This window comes from Pavona decussata, unplaced genomic scaffold (assembly GCF_977016875.1).
Source record: "Pavona decussata unplaced genomic scaffold, jaPavDecu1.1 SCAFFOLD_380, whole genome shotgun sequence".
Classification (NCBI taxonomy): Eukaryota; Metazoa; Cnidaria; class Anthozoa; order Scleractinia; family Agariciidae; genus Pavona; species Pavona decussata.
In genome coordinates, this window is record NW_028145754.1 from 135,565 (window position 1) to 144,649 (window position 9,085).

The following is a 9,085-nucleotide window of genomic DNA, read 5'->3' on the forward strand; positions in this document are numbered from 1 at the left end:
GTGAATATCAAGTTACAGTACATTGTTCAGTGTCACATTGGCTTATTGATTTGAGCCGTCGCTGCTAAACACGAACACTCAAGACAACACGACAGGAACAAAGTCACACGCTTTTAGGACATTTTTTATCTCGGTAACCAGGATTAAATTTCCTATATGAACAGAAGACAAAATTCGTCCCGCGTCCCGCCTACCGGGCCAGCCCGGTAACCGGGCTCATATGAAAAGGCCCTTAATTTAGAGAAAATTACATACCAGAAACACTTTTATTTCAATGAAAATAAGCATTAGTTTCAAGGCCATTTTGAGTAGCGTACACAAATCTGCATGCTTTAGAAAGCAGCCAGCGAGTTTGGAATGTTTATTGTATTAATTCTCTTGTGAGATGGTTGGTCTAGGTTTGTGTAAAGTTTCAAGTTCATTGGGTTATTTACACCGTGAACGGGGCTTCGTCCTTTGACCTAAATTTTCGCGGTTTTCATCGGCCCGTGACCGCACCGAGGCCGCATTTCAAACTCTTGCAATTTTCTCAAAAAATAAAATACCTTGGAACTTTAAAATATGATTTTCGAAAATAGTTTATCCAAGGGTATCTTCAGACGAAATATCAGAAATTCGACCAAGTGGTCGCTGAAATGCAGTTCTCGATTCTTACAGGCAGCCGCTCTTAATAACTGTTTAATTTTAAGACAAAGAGAGTCATAACGATCAAGCAGTTTTTTTTTCAATGCTATTTGTTGTTGCTTTAATTTAGGGTTAAGTCTCATTTCGAATCGCGTTTTGAGTGGTTTCAATTGAGGTTCGTGAGTTAGTTTTCGCGTTAGTTTTTTGCGTTTTAAACGTTCAGTGATTGGCTATGCTAACAAAACTCACCCAGTTTTTAAACCAAATAGAAGCAAAGGCAAAATCAACCGTGACCTGGTCGCAAGCACTTTTCTCTAACATTATTCAGCCGCAACCAGGGGCAAAAGGAGAGGACCCTGAAAAAGAGTTTGGCGTTTCCCGCACTTTGCGCCAGTTACAAAGCCTCAAAGCAAAAACGTTAATGATTTGTACGTGGGGAATAAATTATGCGCAGTATTAACCTACTCTAGCATGAGATTTTTTTATTCTCTCTGAGCCTGTGGGGAGGTGGATTTAAAGCGACATCCTCCACATTTTCAAGGCCATTTAAGCTGCGTCAAAGGAATCCGGTAATCATATCGCACTTTGCAAACTAGAACCATTTTTATTGACTCAAAGACAATGAAACTCTATAAAGCTATGGAAAAATGGCATAAATATGTAAAATTTACGACGATACCCTTCTTGGAAATAAATAGAAAAACGTTCTAAAAAACGTTACTCTCAGAATCTTGTTGTCACGAAAGCATCACGTCACACTAAATAATTCCTTATAAACTTTTTTAAAAAGTCCCAAATCTCGGTTGCGTTGCCTAAATATTAAAAAAAAGAAATGAATGCTGGAGGTCAGCTATACGGTGGCCCAGAAGGCTCAAACACAAACAAAAAAGAAAACGCAAATAAAAAAAAGAAAACGCGAATAAAAAAAGTAAAACACAAACAAAAAAAGAAAACGCAAATAAAAAAAAAATAGAAAACGCAAATAAAAAAAAGCAAAACGCAAACAAAAAAGCAAAACGCAAATAAGAAAACGGAAATAAAAAACAAAACGGAAGTAAACAGGGAAAACGCGTAGGGACTGAGCTCTAGGATTGTATTGTCGCGCCATCCGCGCCATTTTGTGCGCAGAGAAAAGAAAACATTCTACCACCGAAGATGTAATGGACAGAGAGGAATTAAGACGATTGGTTGAACACTATTTTCATCTTGGATTTGAAAATCAAGTCATTGTTGACTTCCTAAACAATCGACATGCAGTCAGGCTAAGTCTTGCAACTTTGAAAGGACGGCTTCGTGACTACGGTCTCAGTAGACGTGGGTTGGACGTAGGCGATCAAGAACTTAGGGAAATCGTGCGAAGGGAAATATCCGGACCTGGCGAACTTGGAGGTTACCGAGCAGTTTGGCACTCGCTGAGATTGAATCATCACATCCACGTGCCAAGAGCAAGGGTTGCTAATATTCTTCGGGAGCTAAATCCAGCTGGTACGAGAGAAAGGAGACGCAGAAGGTTGGCAAGACGGAGATATACCAGTTACGGTCCTAATTTCTGCTGGCATGTGGATGGTACGATTAGTGAAGTCCAATTAGTGCATATGCTAATTCTTCCAGCCTGCAGAGCAGTCTGATTTGATTAAGCACCCCTTGTAAACCTTGTTAGTCATTAAGACTGCAAGTCACAACAGTGATCAGCATCAAATTTCTCCATGCCATATATCAATGTATAATGAAAGAGAGAAGATACGAGTATTAAGAAATGATCACCAGTGAAAAATTCTCTAGATGTTTTAACCTCTTCCTACACATTTTAAAAGAAAATGTACAGAGACCACTGAAGTCAGTAAGGAAAAGTTGTTTCTTGACTTTTGGGACTTTCAACGGACTGAATAGCAGATTGTGTAACACTGATATAGAGGCAAGTGCGGTGAATATTTTTTTTTATTTTAAACAAATAAGTAACAGTCCCTTTAGAAACCTTTGCAGAGAGCTTATTCAAGCTCCGCTGAAGTTTAGACCCTTAGACATGGTGTAATGCTGGTCAGCTTTTCGTCAGAGGGTCTAGCTTTCTCGTGTACTGCAGTTTCCTTCTTTACGAAAACGCTGGTTTCGAGATCGATACCCAGTCGTATAAATCATCCTCAATATCATCATCTAGCCCATCTAGGGATGGCAACTCGGACATTAAAAAGTCACTTTTGGAGGCTATGAAAAGCGTGATGCGATTGTAGGATTTCCCTACATCCTCTCTGTACTTCTCCAGGATAAATTCTTCGTTTGTGCCTGGTAAATTTGTGACTTCACTGTGATCAGGGTATAGCAGAATAGCAGAACGTATTCCAACCCTTCATGGACCTTTTTGTCGTGATTTGCGTGCTTAGTGAGACCTTTATCCAAAATGCACTGAGCGTTTGCTGTTGGTTTCACTTTCACTGGCAAAGTCTTGCCTCGGCATCTCTTCAGATTCCCTGAAGCCTCCAGTTTCATGTAGCCTATATTGACACTTACTTCAGTTTCCTTGGCCTTCAACTTGCCAGCTGTACTCGATGCCTTGAGCTTTTTCCTGGGCTGAAATCGGGTCGATCGCTCCGTTTCTTTCTTTTTTCTGAATTCCTCGAACCCTATAGTCTTGTTGGATGATTCACTTGTGGGATTGGAAAGACATAATCCACACTTAGAGCAATATTTTGCATTTTCCACCAGAGATTTCGCCCCACAACTGCTACAAAACATGGTGGCTTACGAACAAAATGGCGCAGATGGCGCGAAAATACAATCCTAGAGCTCAGTTCCTACGCGTTTTTCCTGTTTACTTCCGTTTTGTTTTTTATTTCCGTTTTCTTATTTGCGTTTTGCTTTAATTTTTATTTGCGTTTTCTTTTTTTTTTTGTTTGCGTTTGAGCGTCCTGGGCCACCGTGCAGCTAGTACAGTTTGCGTCTTTTCTTTTCACCTCTCCCCGGTTTTAATAGGAGTGAAGGTGGACATTGGAATGCAATGTAATCACCTTAAAGGATGGAAACTTAAATGCGTCCGTAGCGTAACTAAATTAAGTCTTTGATAAACTTTCAAAACACAGAATGTTCTACTCCGATGGTAACAATAACACAGCAAAGTGTCGACCTTGCTTTTTCTGGAATGTTGATTCTCAAAAGTCTAATATGTAGGGAAAAAATTTAAATACGTTAAGGCCATGAGGAATAAAAGCTTTTCCAACTTGTTATAGGAATCTAATATTTACTATACATGAGGCGAGCCCATGAATTTTCCAGGATCCCATATTTAACTCAGACAATAAGTCCTGGTTAAGCAAAGCTAGATGTTCGATAATGCAGACAGCAACTGTCCCCGATTTACCCTAAAAACAATGTTTCCTGCCTGTTTAGAAAAAAAAAAACGACAGTAGCAATAGAATCAAATTGTTGCAACGTTTGCCCTCAACAAAGGTATCGAGTGTCGTTCAAGAAAGATATCACTGTGTATTAAGACCTGTCAACACAGTGAACAAACATTAGTAGAAATTTATCACCTTTGTTATATATAACTGTTAACTGGCAGATTAAATAACTGATCTATACACTCGGCCATTATATTACTTATCGCTGAATGGTGGAACATTTTCTTTATTTGGAATGAATAGGATGCCGGGGAGGCTCAAGTGATACACCTCTGGCTACAAACTGTAATGCATGCCGGTATTTTAAGGATGCTGTCACTGGTGAATGTCTGAGGGAGTGTCCAGACGGCTATGAGCAACAGGATGACAATACCTGCAAAAGTAAGATTGACCAGAACGCTTACCCCTATTTAGCCTGGAAAGGCTGGGGGATATATAATAATAACAACAATAATAACAACAACAACAACAATAATAATAATAATAATAATAATAATAATAATAGATAATAACAAACTATTAAAATCTCCTTAGAAAACCTATTTACAAATCTTTACCTATTTAATAATAATAATATATGACCAATTCACATTTCAAGCTTAATGTAATGGAATAAAAGGGCTGGTTATTCTCAGAAGAGGCGAGGATATTCATGTGATTTTGTTGACAAAACTCTGCAGTCTTGCAAGATATTGTTTTCCTTGCAGTGTTGACACTACAACTTGTTTAACTTTAGTAAGCTTGATACTGTTAACTTCAAAGCAGTCTTTTGAGCTCAATTTTTCGGTCCATTTTCGTTATTTCCCTTGGAGTCAGTTTATTTTCTAATCTCGTCCATTTTGCTTCATTTAAGAAAATTTGATTCTTAGTTAAAATAGTCAGTCATACCCGAAACGTCTCGTGACACTGTATCGTTGGCATAAACTACTTACAAATTTTCCTCGAATATATTTCTAATTTTAGCATTAATTTGACAATCTTGACAGAGAACAAACGAAATACTTAAAACAATTGCTGGTATCCACTGTCACGCAGTAAAAAAATAAATCGAAAACCACCCAGTGGAAAAAGTTGAGAAGTGTGATATTATAGAGGATGACTAAAGAAGACAATTCTCCGAATTTTAGGCCTGTACGTCTCCCCAAACGTCAGGTATCCGTCGAAAAATTTTGCAGAAATTTACAGAGCCCAGTATGGATCCATCTTGGAGTACCTCCGTGGAACACCAATATGGCGGCCGAAAAATAGTGTTAACATCTGGAACTTACTTTGGCTATCTAGCGACTGACTAGCAGTACTGAACACCAAAACCACTAAAATAAGCACTTTCTTTAATTTTCTATCTTCTAAAAGGCTGAAAATGATGAGATAAGCAGATATTTTGCAACAAAGTCGATCGTAGCTGTTTGTCACGCAACTCCATAACCGTGAAATTCAAACTCCTCTCGGATTTCCGAGCGAAGGACGCTATGGAGCTGTAAAATTGTAAACAGTTATAAATATACGGCCTCTTATGCCTGATGAGGACAAAAACTTTGGAGGCTCTTTAGTTTTGAATTTTAGAAAATTATGACGTCACATGCATACGAACAATAGCATATAACGTGTATTTTTCACTGAAAGGCTTTCCAAAGAACGTTAAAAGCGAATGTAAAATTTTAAAAAAGTGTGATTTCATTTTCATCAAAACAAAGCTTACGCAAAACATATATTAGCTGTTTCAGCGAATTTTCCAAAGTTTTTTGTTTTGTTTACTTCTGAACTGATTGCTTTGAATTATCACAGTGTGTTAATTTCCATTTATAGAGTGTGTGCACGACGGCCATGTTGGAGGACCGAAACAATACAACGATTTTCCTTTGGGACATATATTCTATTTTTATGCAAATATCTTCTATTGTTTTAGTCTTCCAACATGGCTGCCGCGCACAGGTCTAGCCTTTTCCTGAGGTTTACGTATGGCTTTTTTGATAAGCAAAATTTACTAGACAGTGACAGTGCTACGTAGCGCGCGTTGACTGTTCACAAACCCGTTCGCCTCGATCCGTCTTAAAAACTAAAAAGAATGATAAAAGAAAAAAAAAACTATCATTTTGAATTCATTGAACAAAACTCTATGCAAATGTCGTTTCTGAACATGAAGAAAACTACCGCAACTCGATAAATAGGCCATCTTGTCCCGAATATTTACCTACAGTGCACATAAGTTTAATATTTGGATACTTTTGGAGCCCACACTCACATAATCATGTACCTTAGAATGACAGTTCTACTGAAATGTTTTTTTTTTTTTTTTTTTTTTTTGGGGGGGGGGGGGGTGTTAGGTGAATTTGGCAAAGACTTTGAAAATACAAGTGAAAAATTAATCCTTAATCTACGAGGAATCTTTGCGCGTTTATAACAAAGAGGGCAAAACTTTCTTAAAACCATCAAGGAACTTCATAAAACAGTCAATGAAACACTTACCGTAAGCAAGAAAACAAACAAATTATTTATTTTTTTCGTAGCGTACAAAACAAACAAAACTGACGAGAAGAATTACCATTACGTACATGTGATTAAGAGAGAATACAATTTTAATTCAGGAGCAAACTAACAACGATAAAGCTTAATGTTAAGCATTAATTATTAAATTGTTCACCTGCGCTGTGAAGCTTTCTATTGCTTGAAAATCACAGGAGCATAGATCAATAAATATAGCAAACGGTGCATCCAATGAAGGAACTTGCGGAGTAACTTCTTCCACTGAATTTGACCTGCTCCTTCCTCCCATCAAAAGGACACTGTTATGCTCGGTTATCGTTCGTTGTAAGAAGAAGTAGCGAGGTGAAAGCAGCCAAACAAATATCAATCGGATCCAAGTTTCTTGATTTCCATGTATTTTTAAACCCGGCTTAAAGAGTCGAAATCCAAAGAACCTCAAAGAACTCGTTGATTTTGGGCACAAAATGAAGAAACCAGCAAAATGTAGAACTGGCGTGCTCAGCCAATGAGAAGCGAGTATTTTCGCCGCTCGACTCATCAGCAGTAAATAATTTTCCCCTCGATGAAAGGAAAATTAAGAAAAAATGCCCTCTGTTACAACAAATCAGCATTCAGAAATTTTGCCCTCTGTACTATATTGTTATTGTTAATAAGCAGTTTGCTGCATATGCACTAAAATATATGTAATTACAGAAAGTATAAGAAACTTGTAAGGTTATTACGTTCATAAGATAAGCAGATTTCGATAAATGCTATGCAAGAAATTGGAGCTCCGCTTTTAAACTTAGCTAAATATATTATTATTATTATTATTATTATTATTATTATTATTATTATCATTATTATTATTATTGTATTATTAATATTATTATTATTTTTTGGAGGGGGGCTTTTTGATGAGAGATTCAAGTTTAACATCATAAATTTGATATGTTTGCACCTTTCCTTAGCATTTCGCTGATTTCGCTGCTGATGAGTCAGCGTGGACGATTTCATCGGTTTTTTTTTTTAAGAAATCGACAATTCAAAGATGGCGTATCCTACATTGTGGTTTTTCAAAGCAAAGGGCACGATTATCACGTAATATGGCATTATGAATTCACTCTGTGAACCGCAAAGCACGAACATTTAGACGCTCTCTATTTTTCATTGTCGTAGCTTTAATGGTACTGAAGTGAGACCGCTTTGTGTCCTCCTCAACCCTTACTGTATGCCTACACCATACCGGAAAGCTCGTGTGCCGGCACCAAAAACATATCGAATAGGGCTTCCGTTCACACACAAAACACCAATTTCGGATCGATTTTTGTGCCGGAGCGATGCTGCGCTGCTTCGGTTTTTAAAGTGAATCGTCACATAGCCGATAGATTTTCGTAATACTTTCTTGAGTAGTGTGAACAGAGAATCGAACCGAAACCGAAGTCAACAACGAGGAACGAGGATTGGATTCTAGTGGAAAGATGGCGCCTTTGTTCAAGTTTTGGGCCACTTCTGTTCACACCAGGCCGGCGTACTTTTCACAACGGCATAAAATGCTATGCAGCATAGTGTAGACATAGCCTTAGGCTTAGAAACTAGACAAACAGCTCTGGCTAATAGAACTTGACTTATAAGTGTTCGAGTCACAGTATCTGATCAAAATCTGGTCAAAAAGTGAAATATGACAATCTTTTGTGCTGGGCATCTCGAGACGCGATGCCCCACAAATAAAACTAATCCCTGAGGTTTTGTAATCGGCAACGCGCTTAATAACAAAGACCATGAGATAGCTTTTTTAAGCTTTTATATTATCCATCTTACATTCTTGCTTCCTTTTCTGTTTAATAAGAAAAGCAACCATGTGATGGGGTAAAATGTTTTAACGGAGGAATATGCAAAAACATGGCAGATGGGACATTTAAATGCGAGTGTGTGGATGTGTACTTTGGAGACAACTGCGAGAAAGGCAAGTGGAAACTAAAAAACACCTCTATTTTTTTCTATTTCTTTTTCTTCTCTCACTTTTTGTCTTTCTTTCTGTCTGATTTTCAGTCTTATCTTTTACGTTTTCTAAAAGTTGTTTATTTCAATGTTTCAGAAAAATAACAATGATAAGAAAAAAGATTAAAAGATAATTCAACAAATGAGAAGGCCAAATTTTGCGTTCATCAACCAAGGTTTATGTGGAAATGATTTCCACTGATTTTTTTAACAAAAGAAAGAAATTATCTCTGAGTCTCAAGGTAATCTCTGTTTGTTTATTCCTCTAAGCCTCGTATCAAAGTACAAGTTTTAATGGATCGAAATTGGTCACTCCATGGTTAATAGAAATCTGTCGGCCCATCACTACTATCTAACACAGGCATACTCGGAAAAAAGGAAATCCAGGTGCTCCTATCAGGAGTCGAGATTACTATTTCGGATGCTCTACCACTGAGCTACAGGAGACTCGTGGGAGCTAAGGCCATAAAACTAGGTTCATGGGACAAACATCCTGCATACAGACAGTGCCTGCAAACAGTGTTCACGGATTAAGACTAACGAAGTAAATATTTGCCTGGCACTGTGGACCGCAATAACGCAGTTAATGAATAACAATGCATGAT